Below are 23,025 nucleotides of genomic sequence, written 5' to 3' on the forward strand. Positions count from 1 at the left end.
TGAAAAGTTCTGTAGATGTCTATTAGGTCCATTTGATTCATGACCTCTGTCAGAGTCATTGTTTCTTTGCTTAATTTCTGTTTTGTTGACCTGTCCTTTGTTGAGAGTGGGGTGCTGAAGTCTCCCACTATTAATATGTGGGGATCTATGTGTGCTTTTAGTTTTATTAATGCTTCTTTTACAAATGTGGGTGCTCTTGTATTTGGGGCATAGATGTTCAGAATTTGTGATGTCTTCATAGTGAACTTTTCCTTTGATAAATATGAAACGACCTTCCTCATCTCTTTTGATAAAGTTTCATTGAAAATCTATTTTACAAAAAAAAAAAAGAGAAAAAAGAAAAAGAAAATCTATTTTACTAGATATTCGAATGGCTACTCCTGGTTGCTTCTTGGGTCCATTCTTTTGGAAAACCGTCTTCCAGCCCTTTACTCTCAGGTAGTGTCTATCTTTGTGACTTAGGTATGTTTCTTGTATGCAACAGATTATTGAGTCTCGTTTACACATCCATTCTGTTACTCTGTCTTTTTATTGGAGAGTTTAGTCCATTGATATTGAGGGAAATTAATGACCAGTGGTTGTCAGATGTTTTGATTTTCCTGTTGGTTGTAGTAGTGTGTTTGTGTACTTGTCTACTTTTAGTTTTGCTGTAGTGAGGTTATTTTTTTCCTGTGTTTTCCTGAATATAGTTAGTTTTCTTGGGTTGTATTTTTCCTTCTAGTATCTTCTGTAACATTGGATTTGTGGGTAGGTATTATTAATTTTTTTTTTTTGTTGTTGTTGAATATCTTGTTTTCTCCATCTATGATGACTGAGAGTTTTTCTGGGTATGGTACGCTGGGCTGACATCTGTATTCTCTTAGGGTCTGCATGATATCCATCGTCTCTGTTGAGAAATCAGGTTTGATTCTGATGGGTTTGCCATTATAAGTTATTTGGCTTTTTTCCTTGCAGCTGTTAGTATTTTTTCTTTGTTCTGTATACTTACTGTTTTGATTATTGTATGGCAGGAGGATTTTCTTTTTTGGTCTAATTTATTAGGTGTTCTGAAGGTCTCTTGTATTCTTATAGATCTCGCCTTTAAGTTGGGGAAATTTTCTTCTATGATTTTGTTGAAAATATTTTCTGGGGCTTGGAGGACTAAATCTTTTTTTTCCTCTATTCCTATTATTCTTAGGAATATTATTATTGTCTTTTCATATTTTCTTAGATTTCTTGGGTGGTCTGTGTCAGGAATATTTTAGATTTAACATTTTCTTTGATGGATACAACAATTTCTTCCATTATATCTTCCACACCTGAGATTCTTTCTTCCACCTCTTGTAGTCTGTTGATTATGCTTACCTCTGTAATTTCTGTTTTCTTCCCTGTTTTTCCTCTCCATAATATCCTCCGTTTGTGTTTTCTTTATTTTTTTCAATTCTATCTTCAGATCTTGAGATCTGTTTTATTGATTTTCTTCACCTGTCTGTCTGTATTTTCCTGTTTTTCCTTCAATTCCTTCAGCTGTTTGTTTGAACATTTCTTTCTTTTATTTCTTTTAGTTGTTTAATTATTTCCTCTTCAATGTCCACAAAATATTTGGCTGCATCTTCCCATGTTTCTTCATGGATGGCCATAATATCTTTGTTGTTATCTTCCTCCATTTCTTTACAGATGGCCATAATCTGTTTGACTTTATCTTCCTCTAATTCTTTATGCATTTCATTTGTTTCCCCTGTAATCTTCTTCATATGCATAGATATAAGGTCATCTTTGAATTTCAATTATACTGGGGTGTCCAGGGCTGCTTGCCCCTGGACAACTGGGTTCTCGAGACACCATATTGCTCTGCTTTATGTTGTAACTGTGGTCTTTGTTAGTCAGGTGGTCTGTCCTCTCAACCATAGAAGTCCTGGAGTCAGCTGTCCTGCTCCTGGGTTACTTGCTCCGAATTTAGTTAGCTGTTGCTGTTGTTCTTACAGTTTTTCAGGCACAGTCCTCTTGAAGAAACTTTGAGCCCTGCGGTTTGGTCAGTTTAGTTGTAGATAACTGGTTGCCCCTTGGAGCAGTATCTGGGGGCTGATCTCAGTGATCCCAGGCTTCTATAGGTCTGAGGTTGGAGCTCTGTGCCCCAGTACCCAAATGGCAATCAGTGGCAGATGAGCACAGCTTTCATGCATGCAGCAAGAGGCTAGAGCCTGGAGCCTTTGGGAACCCAGAAACTTTTCCGGAGCTGGGTGTCCTGAGGTTGGACCAGAAGTTTACCTCCCACTGTGGGGTTTTCTCTCAACAGGGAGACCCAGTCTGTGGTGTTTTGTGGTCCACAGTCCTGTCTGGAGTGGAGTGTAGAGCACGCAGGTGAGTGGTGGCTCCAAGCTGGCAACTGAGCGCCTGTAGGGACCTGGGAACTTTTCCCAAGAACTTTTCCGTGTGTGTGTGTGTGTGTGTGTGTGTGTGTGTCTGTGTGTGTGTGTGTGTGTGTGTGTGTGTGTGTGTGGTGGGGGTGTCTACTGAAAGCTTTAAGCTTTCTGTATTAGACCTGTTAATTCCCTTGCTGTGGGGTTTTCTCCCTACAGGGAAACAGTCTTTGGTGCCCTTTGGTCCACAGTTCTGTCTGGGAAGGTGAGTTGGGTGCACAGCACGAATCTGGGCTGGAGATTCTGTGCCCAACTCTGGGCTGACAGCTGAGCACTCCATTTTTGGCTGGCAGCTGAGCACCTGCCAGTCCTCAGGACCTTTTCCAGGGATTGACTGTGTGACCTGAGATCAGTCCCGACTGTTTCCTTCCCTGTAGGGTTTTCTCTCAACTGGAAAGCCCAGTCTCTGGTGTTGTGGGGCCCGCGGTTCAGCCTGAGAAGGTGATCAGAACACCCAGGCATATGGCTCTGGGCTGGTGACAGAGTGCCTTCTGGGGCCCGGACTCTTCTAGGTTTTAGCTGGGTGACCTGAGAGTGGACCCGATTGATTCCCACACCTTGGGGTTTCCTCTTACCTGGGAATCGTAATTGCTGGTGTTTTAGGGCCCAGATTTCAGTCTCTTGGTCGCTGTGCTGATATTGCTGTCCTGCTCCTCAGACACAGTGTCTTCCCTGTGCCACCATCTTGGATCTCTCCTCATTACTTTCTTGTGAGATGTAATGAGGCAATGTAGGTAAAAATAAAACGCAAGTGCTATAAGCAATAAAACATGATACTTTTATTCTGAAGTATATTCATATATTTTTTTTAACTGGGAGAAAAAGGCAAGACTACTTTTACGGAAAGCAATGAAAACTATAAAGTCAATGAAAATTAGAAAAACTACCCAACTGAATATTTAAAATGACTAGTATATAAGGAAAGAACAATACCTTGAACTGTAGAGATTAGGATCTATTCAAGAGTGCATGGCCACATATTGGTTATTGTGTGGGCATGGGAAGTCATAATAAAAAACACAGCCAGAATTGTTTGAACCACAGTTGTATTTTTTCTCTCAAACCAGTTCCAGAGAACTTACAAATATTTCCCTGAATATTTGAAAGGTAGGGAAAAAAATCACTTTTTATTTGTATATTAATCAGTAAGTTGTTACCAAAATACCATAACACAAAACTCTCACTTTCTAAAATCACAGGAATCATTAAACACAAGACAATGAGAGACAATCTGTACAGGCAAAAACACCATTTTTTTCTCTAAGCAGAAAAGCAGAGTGAGTGGATGTAAAATCAAGAGGATGGTAAAAAGAAGGGTGGACTCAGGTGTAGGTAGTGTATTCTTTTTTATTGACTTTACATCCTGATCCCAACCCCACTCCCTCTTCTCCTCCCAATCCCACCCTCATACTCCTCTGCCCATTATAATGGCATAGACTAGGTTTTTTTTCTAGTAAGTGAGTAGGAAACATACTGATATTAGGACTCCAATTAATACTCAAACTTTGGGACATGTACTTTTGCTTAAATTCATTATGTAGTAATATCATGGTTTGATTATGAAGCAACCTCATAAGTTCATGTATGGAATCCTTTGCCCATGGCTATTGATTCTCTTTTGGGAGGCGGTAGAAACTTTAATATGTGGGACCTCAGTGAATAGTAGGTCACTGATGCTGTGACCTGGACCTGTGTGTCCCTTCCTCTCTGTCTCTGAGAGAGCTGCATGTGATGAATGCTCCTGCTGTCTGCCTGACCCTGGGCCCACAAATGACAAATGCTCCGTCTGCTCGACCCTGGGACCATAGTAAATAAAGCCAAGGACTATGAGCTCTTACGCGAAAATACCCACCTTAAGTAAGTCACAGTGACACAAAGTCCAACTCATATACATGTCTATATATAATATTCATTGCTGGACTCTGCTGGTAAGGTCAAAGTCTGGCATTACCAGATAGTCCCTGAGCTCAGTCCCGAAAAGACAAACTCCCTTTTCATCTGCATCCCCACCTCTCCCCCTGAGCTAGAGAAACCCCAGATCCTCTAAGGAGAATCACCGTAGCCCTCAAGAAATCTGTTGAGCAAGCTCCTGGGGATTTCTGGAAATAACTCAACCTATGCTAATGAGACCTTAGCTTTCAGCTAAGGACCTTTAATCATATTTGGAGTTCTTCCCCCACCCATAGGATAATTAAGTATTGAGTTCTCCTTCCCTCTTCATAGAGCTGTGCTATTGCATATAAATAAAGTATCTCTAGCACCTCTATCCCCAGGAAATCGAACACATTCACCCTCAGAACTTCTCCCATCATTACCCAAAGTTTAAAAGTTCTTGTTTTACACCAAATAAATTGGCTGCTTTCATATTGTCACCATGACCATCTGTGACTCCTTCCTGAAGAATTCCCCTCCTCCCTGACCTTTGACAAAGCAGTGGCTAGACTTGATTTCCAGGTGTAAACTGACAAGGCATAGAGTCCATGCACATCCTATGCTATTAGCACAGTACCTTAACTGAAGGGCTGTGAGACTGCTTTATCATCACAGGCTCTGGACCTCCCAAGTTTTCACTGTTGTCTGGTACCAGCAAATTCATTTTAAAAAAAGCTACCTGTAATGCCCTGTGGAAAACTTTTTTCCACACCCCTGATGAGATCCAGGAGCACCTATGCACAGACCTCGCTCCAAGTGGTCTAGCTACTCTTGAGACTGGAGAAACCTGAGACTCAGTTGTTCTACATGTTTTCTGACCCAGGAAAACCAGCAGCACCTGGACCTACTCTCAAGAGGAGAGTACACTTTCCAGCAGCACCAGTGGGGAACACAGAATAACAATTCATAATGTGTATAAGACATCATAAAAATACATATATGTATAAGTACATATATATAACATTACTTCATTTAAGTGTTTTAAGTTGCTCAAATCAGATCATAAAGTTCTGAGCTAAAGTTTTCTTCATATATTCTTACATGTAATAAGATACTCATGCATGCAAACTTCAACCATATTTGTTGTGAGTTTTTGTGCTTAGAAGATGTTGTTCTCTGGGTCCAGGGTACAGTCTACATAGCCCAAGTTATTATTCTTGCTTTCATATACTATAAAGGTTTTGTCAAGAATTGTTAGATTTGTTCTATTGTCTATGTACCCTTACCTATATTCTCCAGAAAGCAGTAGACATTTTAATATTGGGAGCAACCCATGATCTGATCCGTGTGTTCTTCTAGGAAGGGTTTTTAATTTTCTACAGCTTTATGCAAATGTTATAAATTACCCACATTATCCTTTCCCTCTTGGCTTCAAGAAATCTTTTATCACTGGGAATAAAAAGTTATGGCTTACCCAATGCCATTCTTATAATATTACTACTTTAGGTCATTACTGTTGAGGTGTGTTCTGATTAGAATTGGTTGTCAACTTGTAACAGCCTATAACCATCTGAGAGAAAAGTCTCAGTTGAGTAATTGGTTGGATGAGATTAGCCTATTGATATGTCTGAGGGAAATTGTCTTGATTATCAATGGTTGCAGGAGGGCCCAGCCACCTAAACATGGTTCCATTCTTGCCATGTGGTCCTGGGCAATGTAGGAAAGCAAGCTAAGCAAGAGGCTGGGAGACAACCAGAAAGCAATCTAGCACACAAATGTCTCTGTGGTTCTTTCCCAGGGTTCCCGACTTGAATTTCTGCCGTGACTTTCCTTGATGATGCAGTGTGACTTGGAGCACTGAAACAGATAGACCACTCCACTCTCCAGGTTTCTGATGGTCAGAGAGTTTTATTATGGAGACAGAAATTAACTAGAACAGGGTAGAAACTTATTTAGTAGGGTGGACAAGATGCTGCTTTGAGATATAAACCTACTCTGTATTGATAAATATATCTCATGATTCCTTCAAAATATTACCTTATGGTTCAAAAAGAAAATTATAGACTAACAAAAATATGAATAAAGCCCAAAATGTGCAAAAAGAGACCACTAAATATGTACCCATGAAAATGTGATGGTTTTACGGCTTTTGAGTTGAGAAAATTAACTCAAACATTTATCTTCTTACAACTAAGTTAGGTAAGTAATAATTAGGATTTCTATTTACTCAGGACTGCACCAAAATTCTTGGGACCTAACACTTTCACTGTGAACTGATGCAAGGCAAACAAATGAGGTTGGTCATCTTAACCCACTCTAGGCATTATTGTGACTTGTGGTCCTCACATAGGTACACATAGCATTGGGTAAATTATTTTTTTTCTTCTAATTCTCCTTTGTCTTGTTCAAAAAAAAGTAGAGAAACCAATCACATACTTTAATAAGATTATGGAAAGAAGAAAACAAATTTTTGAAAACCCCATGAGAGGGACATTCACTTTTTTGGATATATCTTTATTCTGGCTGGGTTTTTTATTTCAGTTTTCTAAGAACTACTGTCAGTGCATTTGTCTGTAATTTTTAATTACGTTGTGTTGGAAGGAAGGCCTGCTGTTAGGGCATCTGGGCAGGAGAAGCCTCTCATCTTTAAAAGCAGAGGGATAAAGGAGTTCAGAAGGATGTCTTGGCCTTCGTCATTTCAAGGAGGGTGAGCTGGCATTCCCCAGAGCAACTATGCTGCTTTGTGATTAAAACTCTGCTGCCTTAAGTCAGTGAGGCTCAGTAACTTGTATATCAAGAAGAAGAAGAAAAAAAAAAAAACAGAGACATTTTCTTCACCACATGAGTCAAAGTGCTGAAAAAGAAAGGGAACAAAGATCTTGCTCTGAAAGTGCACTTACCTTGCAGTCTTGTTTCTTAGAGTCACATTGATTTATTTGAGCTTGCCAGGATGTTCCTTTTTTTTAAAAGACCTAATTTACTAACAGTGTGGGATTTTCCAAGGTTTTTACTCCCTTTAAATTGCATTTTCATTCGCCGGGGTAATAAAGACCTATGATACAGACAAATCACAATGCAGCTCAGTGTGGGAGTCTCTCCAGTGCAGACAATTCCTGCAGATCTTTCTGTCTCATATGGAACTTTCTGAGAACACTTAGTTGTGAAAAGGAGAACAATCTGAGGGTCACTGCAATTTACTATTGAGAGTAACCTCATTCGCCTGTTGTTGCCACTCATCTAGGCAAAGTGTGCTGGGCTGGCTTCACTTTTGGATAGATTAGCTTAAGTGACAAATGAAACTCTTGGGACCACCTGAAATTGTACTTCTGTATCTTTTCAGTATTCTAGAGATCCCACAGAGCTAAATTTAGTTTCTTTATTTTGAACTGGTAGAACGCCGGCAGTTGGAGGCAAGAAATAATTGATCAGTTAGCACAGAACAGATGAAAGCAGCAGGGGCTTAAGGAGTATATATTACATTTGGATGATAAGAACACATTTTCTATCAGGCAAATCAGGATTTAAAGCAATACTTATGAGACCCTGGGGACATTTTTGATGGTGTAAACCTTAGTAATTCTAGTATTTGGAAGGCTGAGGCAGGAGGATAATGTGTTTGAAACTGATCTAGGTTACATAGTGAGATCATCTCAACAAGCAAGCAACACACATGCACAGATGCAAGCACATCTACACCTCTTACACACTGAACCTCTGCAGCAGGTGTATAGTGCTTTGTGGATTAAAGTGGATATAAAGAAAAGGGACTACCAATCAATGGTCACCTTGCTCACCTATAGAAACCTGCCCACGATGGCAGGAGTACTCTTGTAGCTATCACTTTAAATGCTTCTAGTTTAAAGAAGTGATTTGAAATGTCTTTAAATTCCGATTTGCTGTGAAAGCATATTTATTCCAGAAATATTTGTCAGTTAGCTACCATTTGTTAGGCATGGTACTACATTCTGCTTATTTAACAGCAAACACAAGAAAGAAAAGTTGCAGTCCTATAAGATTTATTAATCAAATAATCAAAAAATGTCTGATTAGAAGATTAAAGAAAAGTTTCAGAATAGCACACAGATATGAGAGAACAGAGTGGAAAGTCCGGGTGAAATCTGGTAGTCTAGAAAGCTGATAGTGGAGTTATCTGAGGTAATGATATGTACATAGCATGAGCAGTCTCCCACATCACCAAGACATGAGACTATCACCTCTAATCAGTTTTTCCCAGATGTTCTTTTCTTTTCCTTCTCAATCCTGTTTGAAGGGAGATTTTTAATATGTGTTCTTTAAGGACAAAGTGAGGAATGCAGAATTAGTTCCTGAGTTAATGCATTACTTCCTTTCTTTCTTCCTTTCCTTTCTTTCTTTTTTACTTCCTTTCTGAGCTTCTTGCTCCACACGGCTCCTCGAAGAACTCCTTGTGGCTCCCCTGGCTAAAATCAACTCTCCATGTATGTGGCTCAAAGCTTCCAGTACATCTCACTCCTCCTCCTCCTTCCTCTCCTCTCTTCACCCACTATGTAACATACTTAAAGCCATACTTACAAAATGCTAGAACAATATTACATTTTTGGATAAACTATCTATATAATCAGCTTAGCTTAATTAAAAATTGAAAATAACTAATGGCACCAATGCCAGTGGCTTAATAACAACCATCACTCTTTTTTCATGATTGTTGACCTTGGATCACTTGAGCTCTTTAAACCAGAGCACAGAAACAAGATGAGTTGCACAGGAGGCAGACAAGTGGGCAATCAATCAATAAGGATCCTACAGGAAGACACAGCATTTCCACTCCCATGGTTCAATGACTCGATCAGCAACATGGATGAATATTCCTTCACCATAGAGGAACTACAAAAGGAAATAGCTTTAAATATTTGGGGAAAATGAGTGAAGAAAGTTTGTTCTTCCTTTGGTCATTTCACTAATAATGAACATACTGTTTTGTTTATCAAAATAAGTTATCATTTATGTTCATATTACATGCTTGGAAATATTTTGTCCTTTACAATCCCATTTTTGTTTATCATTAATCCAATTCTCACCAGAAGATCAAGAGCTAGAGATATAAATGAAATTAAGCTTCAACTTAAATGTTTATAAACTTTACAGTCTCTAAAATATTAGGTGGCTGTATTTTCAGCATAAATGAAAAATTATTATTTTAATAAATGAAATATAAATAAAATAAAAAGAAATGTTGCTAAAATATAGTACAAACAAGGTATATTGGAATCATTGGGATTTACTAAGAAATTCTAAAGTCACTATTTATTAACTATGCACCATTGGCAATTTATATGTGAAACCTCTACGAACCACCTGTGCAAACAGGGAGTTAGGAGAGATAGGAATCATCTGAAATTGGTACCATCTTCTTAAAAGACTTTAGATCACCCTATAGTCCGTGTGTGTGTGTGTGTGTGTGTGTGTGTGTGTGTGTGCGTGTAGGTACACATGACCATGAGCATGTACAGAGATCAGAGGAAGTTCGGCATTCTGCTCTAATATTCTCCCCATAGTACATTGACAGTTTCAAAGTCTCTCACAGAAACTGGAGCTAGTCTGGAGGTGAACTGTCCCAGAAACCTTTCTCTCTCTGCCCCATACAGTGCATGTGGTCTTGCTCAGCTTCTGATGTGAGTGTTGCTGATAGGAAGCCAGTCCTTCATGAGTACATAACAAGTGTCCTTAGCCCTCAGGTACTTTCTTAGCTGGTCATCATGCATCCTTATAAGAATCTTAACTCCCATTTACTTAGTCTGAAGAGGTTTTTAAACAGGCCTTTTAAGGAACTGAAGTGAATTCAACCTGTAAGTAATTCTAGCACTGCTCCTGAGCTTTTCAATTTAGTGTGGCACCCTGGGTGCACACTCAGGATTTTTGGAGGCATCAGAGCTGACTTTCCAGATCTCATTGACTTGTCAGAGGAAAAGAACATGCCCTCAAAATAAGTTTGAGCAGGACTGTGACACAATTATCCTAAGTAAACAATTCATTCAATTCACATACTTTTCAGAGAATCCCCCCCAATAATAATAATAATATTAATAATGCAAGTTTTGGCCAAGTTCCAGGATCCTACCTTTCAGAGAAAAAATAAATCACTTTGCCACATTCAAAATCAATTCACTTCACAGAAAATAATTTCATTTTCCATTAAAGAGTGAAAACTGAGGTTGAAAAGTTTTATCACTGTCTCTTTTATGAAAAATATGCTCTCAGGTTTAAGTGAAGGTAACCAACATGTGATGAGCTACAGCTTCTCATTAAAGAACAGAGGAAAAAATTAATTTCCAATAAGGTTTTCTAGCAGCAGCAGTGGTTTTGTCAATCTGACCTTTACTTTCCAAAATAAAAATAGCACTAACAGTACCGACTTTTCATTGTAAATGTAGGATACACCACAACTCTAGGGACCTAGCCCATGGGTGGATCATTATGATTACTAAATTTTCCATGGAACACTTTGTTACTGTAAAGGCTTAAGTCTGACGATAAGAAAACCTATTTAGAAAAAAAAAATCAAAGAAGTGGTAAATATTAAGAGATGGTTAGAAAATAATGTTATTTAGAGTTTGCCTATACCATTGGCTATAAATGCATGAGGTCATTAATCTCATAGATTTTCTACCTTGTGTTCAACTTTAAAATGTAATCACTAGAACATTCTAAGTGGTCTCTCTAGGGAGCATCTTTAGATCTATTATTTAATTTAATGTAATTTTTTAAATTAATCTTCTACCCCAGTAATACCCATGTCATAGTTTGTATGTCTGTAATGTAGCTTCAAATTTAAAGGACAGTATTTATAACACTGTTCCTGGTCTATATGTGTTTATTGAATAAAGGTCACTGTGGCACATTGTTTTTTTCATGGACTAATGATGGTGTCAGAGTCATAAAAAGAAACTAGGGTCTTTATTTGGGCTTTTTTTTTCATTTCAGTATAAATGGTGACAATACAATACTGAGCAACACAGAAGTGTAGAGATTTTAATAACTTTCTGGGAATTCTAGAACCAGCCATCTAAAGAAAGCAGAACCCACAGTGCTTCAAAGGAGAATGGCAATGAAGAAAAATAATCACCAAAAGAACCAATTTTTAACTTGTTGATAGTATCCTGCTGGCCATGTAGACAAAAGAAAATACACAAGGAATTTATTGTTTTTCTAGCAAGCAGGCTGCTATCGTTTCTAAAACTTTTTGTTTAGTCACAAGAAAGTTCCCATTTCTTTAGTTGAAGATGCACCACTGGAGAAGAGAATGTAGAAAACTATATATGTAAAGAGAAATAACTCTGAGCTTGGCGCATCATATATTTTCCATACTATATATTCCTAAGGCAACTCTGTTACAAGAAGTGATTCACAGTTTTGGCTCTGTGTGAAAGAGATAGCTTTAAGCCCACCATAAAGTCACATCACAGCCCAATCTTCTTTTCTGTAGCTTAAATGAGTTTGATGTCATATAAGAGAGACTCCAGGCCATTTCTGACATTTATCCCTGTTGTTCTAATCTTGTCCTTGTGGAATAGTTGAAGGTAGAATTTTGGCAGACGCTTTATTCAAGCTGTTCTAGCAGTTTCCAGAACTGCTCCTTTGGTGTCATTGAAAAATCAGAGCACATGCGAATGTTTCCTGTCTTCTAGTATGTCTAAGACTGACAGGATTATAGTCATAGATTATTCAAAGTCTCTAGAAAGTGATTTGTGTAAGCCTGGCACTATGAAATTATTTAAACTATTCAAAAGACCCTTTCATGTTCTTTTTGTATATTTGGGCTTTTTGTTATTTCTTTTGTATTGTTTTTGTCTCCTGAATGCATATGCTTAGACCACCTACTATTTTCTGCTTTATGTGTAGACAATCTGCCAAAAATCTCATGCATAGTTTCCTAGATACATCATTATTTCATTTATACAAATGAAGTAAGTGGCTTTTAAATACACCGTTCACACCCTTCAGAACTCTCCACACTCATCTAATTAGGCATAACTCACTTTCTACATGGTAGAGAGCACCTGGTTTGAAATTGCGGCATTGTGAAGGAATGGCAAGGATTCCCAGGTGTTGTAACTATCCTGTTATCTCTTCCTTTATTGTGCTAGAATTATCCCCTACCTTCAGTGGGTATCCTGAAAAGGTACTTTCTCTTAGATTGGCAAATGCTAAGAGGAGTTAAAATTTTCTACCTAATACCACTTTGTGGTTAATACCAGGATCTTGAACTGAGATGAGGGTAAAGAGAGGGAAAGGGAAAGCAGAAGGAAGGTGGTATTTGTCAAAGAGCAGTTTTCCCTGGAGCTTGCATGCTGTTTCTATCAGTGCTTAAAGCCAGCAGGGTTTTAGAATGAGTTACAGTATTGCAGATGTTTCAAGCCATTAACATATGGTTTGAATACCATTGTGGCAGAATGTTCTATAGATATATGTCTATGTTGGGAACTTGACGTTAACTGTCTTTACATTAACTGAACAGTATAATATTTATCTGTCTCCAAAAAAACCTAAAGATTTAGTTTGCCACATTTTGTACTCAAACATGAGAGGTGATAAGGTTTGACAAGAGTCAGTCCTTTTCCACACCAACTATGTCAGAAGATCCCTGAGGAAATTGTTATTTGGGAACTCCATCTATTTGTGAAGTGAATGATAAACTATTGTTCCTCTTGTCTCAGGACCACTGGGGAGATGAATGCAATTTGCACAGTGCAGTGGTAATAACTAATGTGACATTTTCAAAGGAATCTAATCATGGATTCTAAATATTCACAACCAGGATCTTTACTCAGAGGATTTTTTTTTTCTCTCTTCCTCTTGGAAAGGGTGCTCTTTGAACAGATAAAAGCATTGCATATCTACAAATAAGTAAATATTCACTTTCAGAGATATGGGGAATGGAATACTATTCATGAAAGTTACTTTGGCACATTTAATGCTAGTCACCAAAGTCTTGTAATTAGGTGTGCACATTTATTGTGCAACCTTGTGAATGTCTAGGAAGACACAGGTAATAGACATGTAACAACCTCTAGATGGTTCTTTCCTGGGAAAACAATGGGACAAAGCCCTTTGCACAGAATAAAACCTTCTAAAAGTCCATATTAATTATTTTAGAGGAAGAAAAATTCTATATTATCAGAAAAATAGAAAATTGCTCTATTTCTTTTTCAATTTGTGTCAACAGAGATATATTAAGTTTTAAATGTGACTTTTCTCTAAGGAATGCTAGGCAGGAAACAACCAGAGGCCATGTGCTGTGCATAGAAAAACTTGGTATCAATAGGGTAAAGTGAATGTCCTGACCTAGTTTGATTAATTTGCTTGAGGCCAACCAAGAGCCTCTGACCTTGAAGAACATGAAGCCCCTCCACATCCCCCCACACACAGTCATTTCAGATTAAGAAACATGTCTACCAAATGGGTTGAGAAAGAAATTAAGGAAACAATACCCTTCACACTAGCCACAAAATAGCCATTTTATATTTAAAGTACTTTGGTGTAAATCTAACCAAGCAAGTCAAAGCCTTGTATGAAAAAAAACTTTCAGTCTCTGAAGAAAGAAATTAAAGAAGATATCAGAAGATGGAAAGATCTCCCATGCTCATGATTTAGCAGCATTAACATAGAAAAAATGGCCATCTTACCAAAAGCAATCCCCAGATTCAATGCAATTCCCATCAAATTACCAACACAATTCTTTGTGTTGGCCTTGAAAGAAAAATTCTCAACTTCATATGGAATAACAAGAAACCCAGAATTGCTAAAACAATCCTCTACAATAAAAGATCTTCTGGAGGTATCTCCATCCCTGATCTCAAGCTGTACTATGGAGCAACAGTAATAAAAACTGCATGAAACTGGGATAGAAACCGACTGGTAGATCAATGGACTTGGATAGAAGGCCCAGAAATAAACCCCCACACTCGGAAACCTGAATTTTTACCAAGATGCCAAAACTATACAATGGAAAAAAGACAGCATCATCAACAAATGGAGCTGGTATAACTGGATATCTACATGTAGAAAAGCACAAATAGATCCATACTTATCACCCTACACAAAGTCCAAGTGGAACAAAGAACTCAATATAAAACCACACACTAAACCTGATAGAAGAACAATTGGGGAAGAGCTATGAACTGATTAACACAGGAGACAAACTTCCTGAACAGAAAACCAACAGCAAATGCTCTAGGACCAACAGTCAATAAATGGGACCTCATGAAACTGAAAAGTTTCTGTAAAGAAAAGGACACTGTCAAAAGAATAAAACAACAGCATAAAGATTGGGAAAGGATCTTTACCAACCCTATATCTGACAGAGGGCCAATGTACAGAATATATAAAGAGCTTAAGAAGTTAAACAGCAACAAATCAAGTTACCAAATCAAAAAATTCAGTATAGAGCCAAACAGAGAACTCTCAATAGAGAAACGTTGAATGGAGGAGAAACACTTAAAGAAATACTCAAAATCTTTAGTCATCAGGGAAATACAAATCAAAATGAACCTGAGATTTCACCTTACACCCATTACAATGGCTAAGATCAAAGAAATCAAGTGGCAAGACATGCTAGAGAGGATGTGGAGAACTCCACCATTGGTGGGAATATAAACTTGTACAAGCACTTTGGAAATCAATCTGGCACTTTCTCAGACAATGAGGAATAGTATAACCTCAGTATCCAGCTATACCACTCCTAGGCATATATCCAAAAGACGCTCAAGTAAACAACAAGGACATTTGCTCAACCATGTTAATAGCAGCTTTATTAGTTATAGCCAGAATCTGGAAACAACCCAAATGTTCCTCAATTGAAGAATGGATACAGAGCTTGTAGTACATTTATACAATGGAATACTACTCAGCAATTAAAAGCAAGGAAATCATGAAATTTGCAGGCAAATGGTGGGAACTAGAAAAGATCATCCTGAGTGAGGTATCCTAGAAGCAGAAAGACACACATGGTATATACTCACTTATATATGGATATTAGACATATAGTATAGAATTATCATACTAAAATCTGTACACTTAAAGAAGCTAAGCAAGAAGGAGGACTCTGTGTAAGATGATAAATCCTCATTCAGAAAGGCAAATAGGATAGATATCGGGAGAAGGTGAAAACAAGGAACAAGACAGGTGTCTAACACAGAGGGCCTCTGAAAGACTACCTAGTAGGGTTTAAAGCAGATGCTGAGAGTCATAGTGAAACTTTGGGCAGAGTTCAGGGAATTGTAAGAAAGAAGGGAGAGATAGAAAGACCTGAAAGGGTCTGGAGCTCCACAAGGAGAGCAACAGAGCCAAAACATCAGGCCCAGAGGTTTTTTCTTTGACTGATACTCCAACCAAGGACCTTTCATGGAAATTACCTAGAACCCCTGCACAGATGTAGCCTGTGCAGCTCAGTCTCTCAATGGGCACCCTCCTAAGGGTAACAGGGACTGTCTCTGACATGAACTCAGTGGCTGGCTGTTTGATTACCTTCCCCCCTGAGGGCCTGGCAGCCTTACCAGGCCACAGAGGAAGACTATGAAAGACAGTCCTGATGAGACCTGATAGGCTAGGGTCAAATGGAAGCAGAAGAGGTCTTCTTCTATCAGTAGACTGGGGATGGACCATGGTAGGAGATGAGGGAGGGAAGGAAAGCGGGGTTGGGGAAATGAAGGTGGGGGCTACAAAGTGAATAAATTGTAATAAATTAAAAAAAATTAAAAAAACCCCAAAACATGTCTACTTTTGATGAGCGAAAATATCTGGTACTATCATTAAGATACAGAACATTTACTGGGTTTTCTTGGGGGAAAAACAGCTTAGAACCGTAACTGGTAGAATAGTGGGTATTTAAAATTACAAGGGAAAGAATTGCTGTCACTGGTGGTTAATTTGGAAAGTCAGAATTATAATGATTGTTTTAATGTGACAGAATTCAAGGAAATGATGATAGAATATGCCTGCAATATATGAAAACCTTCAATAGGAAAAAGATCATAAGGTTGAGAGCTTAGAACAAGAAAATGGACTTGAGAGTTTGGTGAGATGCTAGCAGTTTACATTGCAAGTATTATGAAGGACATTTTTTATATGAAGAAGAGGTCCTTGATTTACATAACAAGAAAATTTTTATATCGAAGGAAAAATATCATATAAGCAGGACCTGCTTCTCACTGGCTGTAGTACTTGGGAGAACAGGCTCTGTACCTCACCAGGCAGCACAGTAGACCTGACCCTGATTGTGGGAGAGCTGGTGTGCTGGCCCCTGACCATGTGATTGGTGATGTGGTAAGCAGGTTCCATAACTTGTCTGCTTTGCAGTGGAGTGGGAGAAAGAAAGATGCTCTTGACCCTTTCCTACCTATGGCAGGCAAGGAAAGCTGGCGAGCTGTCCATGACCCTCATCAGCTGCAAGCCTCAAGAGAGCAGGCCCTTCTCACTGCCTGGGCAGCATAGGAGAACTGGTCCTGCTTGCATGGGCATTCGTAAGCCCTCGCTGGTGAGGTGGCCCCAGCCTGAGGGCATGAGAGCCAGGGAGCTTACAGGCTGAGACATTAGGTCAGCTAGCCAAGATAGTGTTGAGGAGCTTGCCCTGCTGGTGTGTTGTGTGGCAGAACAGGTGGGCTGACCAGCTCAGCTACCACCCAGGCTTTGAGCTGGCCTACCCCAACATCTACCTATCTATGAACTTCTGAAGTGTGTGAAGGAGCTGGTCCTATAGATCCAAAGCTGCAGGTTCTTCATGACAGGGACAACACGATATCTGAGAGAAGTCCTGAGGAAGATCCAGTATTGATAGTGCAGCAGAGCCAGAGGCCTGGACCCAGATTCATTGCTATGAGCACTTGGAAGTAAAGAAGTGTGGACAAAACAGCATACTGTGGGACTAAAGAATTCACAAGAAGATTTTTTTTTCCTTGTTCAGGGATGTTGCAAGGGCAGACAGTAGGTACAATGGGATAGTCAGATGAGAGGAACTAGAGTACATGATGTTAAATTCACAAAGAATCAAAAAAGTTAAATAAAAATAATATAAAATTACATTGTTCAACTTCAGTTTGGAAATTTTCTTAACAGTTGATTTTGTTTAATTCCAAATAAAAGTATAATTTTACCTAGTTTCCAATTTCTAATTTATTCAGTTGCCTGCTGCGTATTATCTCATATTGAACCAGACACTGTTTTCTTCCTATGATTCACACTGTTTCCTTCTCTACTGCATTAGTCACAGACAAGGTGGCAACACTGATATTCTTAGAACAATAGCTGTGAATTCGAAGTAGAGGAGTGGACTGAACACAGCATGCAAAGACAGAAGAGTTAAGGTCTCTATAGCACTTTGCAGTGAAAGAAGACACTAGCTTGGACGGGGATGGAATGGTAAAGTTTGAATGAAACAGAAGTAAGAGATAGAATTGAAAGGCCTGGTGACACATTCTATGTGATGGTGAGCATGCTGTTAAGGATGAATTTAGGTCTCCATCTTGTAGAACTGTGAGGAAACTACTAGGCCATTTACTGAGATAAGGACTACTAAAGGGGAAAGTACCTGGAGCTGTGATAAAAATCAAAATACATCTACATTGAGTTTGAGGCTGCTTTATCAAACTTGAAAAAAGACAGCAAAATGTTGGTATATAGAGTTGGAGTTCAGAATAATTGGTTCCATTAGTGAAATAAATTCCTGATTTAGTTGTGGATAATTAAAAGCTAAGTTCTAGAGGAAATCCAATTCTTAGAGCTTATAATAGAAGGTTGGGTTTGTGTAGAAAAAAAAATGATGAGAAGAATAGTTGGTTGTTTTCTGAAAACCAGGAAAACTGGTTGTCTTAAGAGTGGGAGAATGAACATTTCTTAGGTGCTGCTGTGAGATCAAGGGGAATCACCTCAATGCATTAGTGACCTGACAGTTACTACAGGCATTAGCAATCATGACCAAGATGAAAGGGTGAACAGAAGGAGCCGAGGAATGAACTGTCCTGAAAGGAGACTTTGTTAGACAATAACTTTTTTCATTTTCCTAATTTACTTATTCATAAAGTGAATTGAGAATTGACTAAGTGTCAGTAAATAGCCAGAAACAGATAATGTATAGGATCATAAAGCATAATTACTCTCTAGTCAACTTAAATTCTGGTCTGATATCAGAAGTGAATGGTCTTAGATAAACCTTTTTTAATTATTCCTCAGGCCTTTAACTATAACCTTCTTTTTGCCAAAACACTGGAGAAAGTCCTCTTAAAATTTCTGAAGACCAGCTCCTGTTTATGAGTATAGCAGAACATCATTAGGAGTCATTTCTGTTTTATTGTTATTGAGTGTCTTTGCTTCTATCCCAGGTCTCTGGGCTATCTGGCCTCTGGTTTCTGATCTTCCAGGCAGTGTCAAAGGTTGGCTTCCTCTTGTGGTATTGAAATTCCATGTTACATAGCCTTTCTAGGTCTGTGGATTGTGATATGATTGTCATTTGCTTTATAGTTAATATCTACTTTATAAGTGAGTACATACCATGAACTGTGTCTGGGTTACCTCCCTCAGGATGATTTTTTTTCTACTTCCATCCATCTGCTGTAAATTTTGTGATTTCTGAGAAGCTACCATACTGATTTCCAAAGTGGTTGTGCAAGTCTGCACTCCCACCAGCAATGGAGGAGGGTTCCCCTTGCTCCACATCCTCCATCAAGCAACAGATGGAAACAGATGCAGAGACCCACTGGCAAATAGTAGGCATAACTCTGAACCTTGTAGAAGGAGGGGAGCAAGGATTGCATGAGCCAGAAGAATCACGGATCCCACAAGAAGAGCCACAGAATCAACAAACTGGACTCACAGGGGATCATTGAGATGGAACAGAGAATCAGGGTCTGACCTAGGTTGCCTGAAAATATGTTATAGTTGTGCAGCGTGATGCTTTTGTGGGACTCCTAACAGAGGGAGCAGGGGTTGTTTCCAATGCTCTTGCCTACTTTGGGAATCTTTGTCCAACCACATTGCCTCTTCCAGCCTCAATGGGAAGTGTGGTGCCTCGTTTTATTGAAACTTGGTATGCTATGTTTGGTTGATATCCCTGGGAGGCCTACTTTTTTCTGAATGAAGAGCAAGGAGTAGTGGATGGAGGGTGGGGGTGGGGGAATGGACAAAAAGGAGTTGGGATGTAATTATGAGAGAATAGTTAATAAAAGTAAATTCTGAACTCGGTGGCTGGCTCTTTGACCTCCCCACCCTCCTTGGGAGGAGCAGGCTAGCTAGGCCACAGAGGAGGACATTGCCCCAGTCCTGGTGAGACCTGACAAGCTAGGGTCAGCTGGAAGAGGAGGAGGACCTCTCCTATCAGTGGACATTGAGAGGGGCAGGGAGAAAACAAGGGAGGGAGGGTGGGATTGGGAGGGAATGAAGGAGGGGGCTACAGCTGAGATACAAAGTAAATTAAATGTAATTAATATAAAAAAAAGGAATACTCACTGATATTTACTTCTGTTACCTGGAAGGATGGTGGTAACATTGGTCTGGAAAGGGTCCCTAAAATATTGTATTTCTGGTGCCTTTTAAAACTTTCTTTTTTTTTAAATTTTTTATTTAACTTTTATTAATTACACTTTATTCATTTTGTATCCCCTATAAGCCCCTCCCTTCTCCCCTCCCGGTCCCACCCTCGCTCCCCTTTCTGCATGCATGCCCCTCCCCAAGTCCACTGATAGGGGAGGTCTTCCTCTCCTTCTTTCTGATCTTAGTCTATCAGTTCTCATCAGAAGTGGCTGCATTGTCATCTTCTGTGGCCTGGTAAGGCTGCTTCCCCCTCAGGGGGAGGTGATCAAAGAGCAGGCCAATCAGTTCATGTCAGAGGCAGTCCCTCTTCCCATTACTATGTAACCTACTTAGACACTAAACTGCCATGGGCTACATCTGTGCAGGGGTTCTAGGTTATCTCCATGAATAGTCCTTGGTTGGAGTATGAGTCTCTGGGAAGTTCCCTGTGTTCAAATTTTCTTGTTCTGTTGCTCTCCTTGTGGAGTTCCTGTCCTCTCCAGCTCTTACTATTTCCCACTTCTTACATAAAATTCCATTCACTCTGCCCAACAGTTGGCCATCATGCTCAGCATCTGCTTTGATAGTCTGCAGGGCAGAGGCTTTCAGAGGCCCTCTGTGGCAGGTTCCTAGGTTGTTTTCTGTTTTCTTCTTCTGGCTTTCAGAGGCCCTCTGTGGGAGGTTCCTAGGTTGTTTCCTGTTTTCTTGTTCTTCTGATGTCTATCCTCTTTGCCTTTCAGGATGGGGATTGAGCATTTTAGTTAGGGTCCTCTCTCTTGCTTAGATTCTTTAGATGTACAGATTTTAGTGGGTTTATCCTATGTTGTATGAAAAAAAAAACTTTCTTTAATATTGTCTTTAACTTTTGCTCTTACTAAGTTTCACAAAATTTGGTAAAACATTCTTTGCTGATGTTTTAATGAATTCTGCATCATGGAATGCATTTCTCTCTCTCTCTCTCTCTCTCTCTCTCTGTGTGTGTGTGTGTGTGTTTTATTTATTTATATTTGTGACAAGGTCTCTCCATGTGGGTAGCCTGGAAATATCTCCAGAGATCTCTACCACACACAAGGTCCTTGAAGTCTCACTATAATAGTTGAATGTAAAGTGATGTCTTGTTTGTGGATTAATTTTTTATTTTCCTCATTAATACCAATGTTAGACATAATGTTTTCATAGGTTTGCCTCCATGAGAATTGTTATTTTTGTTTTATTAGATAAAAAAGACTACTCTCTTGATGATGGAATTGACTTTGTAGGGGACATACATCAGAGACGTAGTGAATTACAATAGAGAACTCAAAGAAAGATACCTAGTAAATTCGTCTCTCTCCACAGAAAAGCTGCGCTTATCCTCTCTCTTCTCAAATATTGCTTCCTCACGGTTGGAGTTACAATTAAACCTCCCCAAGACTCCTCTGTGCTCACTGTTTGCATCTCTATAAGTTACTGTTTTTCTTCAATTCTGAAAACCTTAATTTACTTTCATATCATGACTCATTATTTTAACAGTATTCCATATAATTGCTATGTTAAAGCCAGAGACAACTGTAAATCCATCCTGGCATTAAGACTACTGCATTTCTTAAGAGCATTAAATTTAAATTTAAATGTTTGATTTCTATTGCTATTGGGGAATAATCTTGCCAAAAGTGAAATCATATGCTTCATAAACACATTTGTTATATTTTATGACTTCTTTTGAAGATTTTAATTATTTAGTGTTCATTGCCTACATTTTGCCTACTGATATTATGTTCAGGTAGCATATTGAATTAGCTACCTAATGATGAAATTGTTGGTATATCTAAGTAAAAATACTTAAAAATGTTTAGGTGAAAATAATTTTTTCCACTTCATAGTTTCTCTCTTTACATGCTTATTCTTGTCTCTTATAAAAGATTCTCAATGTCAGTATATTCAACTAAAATTAAATTTAAGTTATAACTTGTAGAAACTTAATTTTTCGTGCTATTTGTCCTTCTATCATAAAATAGAATACTTGTGTTATTCTACAATAAAATTATAAAATGCGTATATATTTGTGTTTAATATTTTCACATTATAAGAAATATTTTTGCTAATATTTTTGTCTATATATTATTGATTTTACTATCATAAGGTTATTGTTTTTTAATTAATTAAAATTTTCTTATTATTAAACTTAAAAATGAATTAAAAAGTAGACAAGAGATAACTGTTTTCTTACAATGAATACTTAATCATACCTCACCTTTAGTAAGTGTTGTTCAGGTATTTGTCTCCACAAACTTGTATCAATAATAGACAGATATGAAAGTACAAATAAGAGCATAAAATGGATTTACAGTATACATGTGTTTTTACAAAAGTACAATTTATTTTTTAATTTCATTTGTATTTAATAAAGTTGAAAGTCACAGATGTGAAAAAGTCTAGACAAAACTTAACCAGGAAAATGTGTTACTGTCTAATATATTTGTTTCAAGTTAAATAAAGACAAAATAAACTAACTAAAACCTTCCCAATATTAAGCACATCAAAGATTTGAATGTGCTCTCTCTTTATGTGTAATTTGTTTTCTTAGTGTTTTGGTTTCTGACATATAAGATTAACATCTGTCAAATTCCTGGACAATTTTGTTCATGGTTCTATAGGTGTATGTGGTTTTCGGAATACAGTACCTTTTACATTTGGTTCTGCAAGTTCAACTTCAATTGTTAACATTTAAGCTCAGTATTTAAGGGGATACTTGTTTTACATTGAGTCTATATATTAGGTTTTCCCTGTATCAGATGTTTTTCATATCTGTTGATGATTTCCTTGCCCAGGGTTTTTTTTTTTTTTAAATATACTCCAAGAATTGTATTTTCTTGAGTGGTTCTACCTTTGGACGATCTGTCCATTTTTACATCTCAAGTGACAATATGTCTATGGGTAGTACTCATGGATCAAGCTATTGTTCTCAAAACATGCAGAGGTTGTTTAACTTGCTTTGACAGTGACATTCTTTGTACCAAAAGGACAAAGCCAACCTTTGTTTTTTTGTTTGTACATAGTATAACTTTTATCAAAACAGTTAAATAGTTTCCCTTTTCTTTAGTTTAAATAAGTACAATATATATTTGTATTAAACGCATTACTTTTTAAACATACTTTTTAATGTTCATTACATTTCATGATATTTCTACTTTTAAGAGGAAATACAGTCCATGGTTCACTTAAACATATTTTCTGT

This window comes from Meriones unguiculatus, chromosome 20 (genome assembly GCF_030254825.1).
Source record: "Meriones unguiculatus strain TT.TT164.6M chromosome 20, Bangor_MerUng_6.1, whole genome shotgun sequence".
NCBI classification, from domain to species: Eukaryota; Metazoa; Chordata; class Mammalia; order Rodentia; family Muridae; genus Meriones; species Meriones unguiculatus.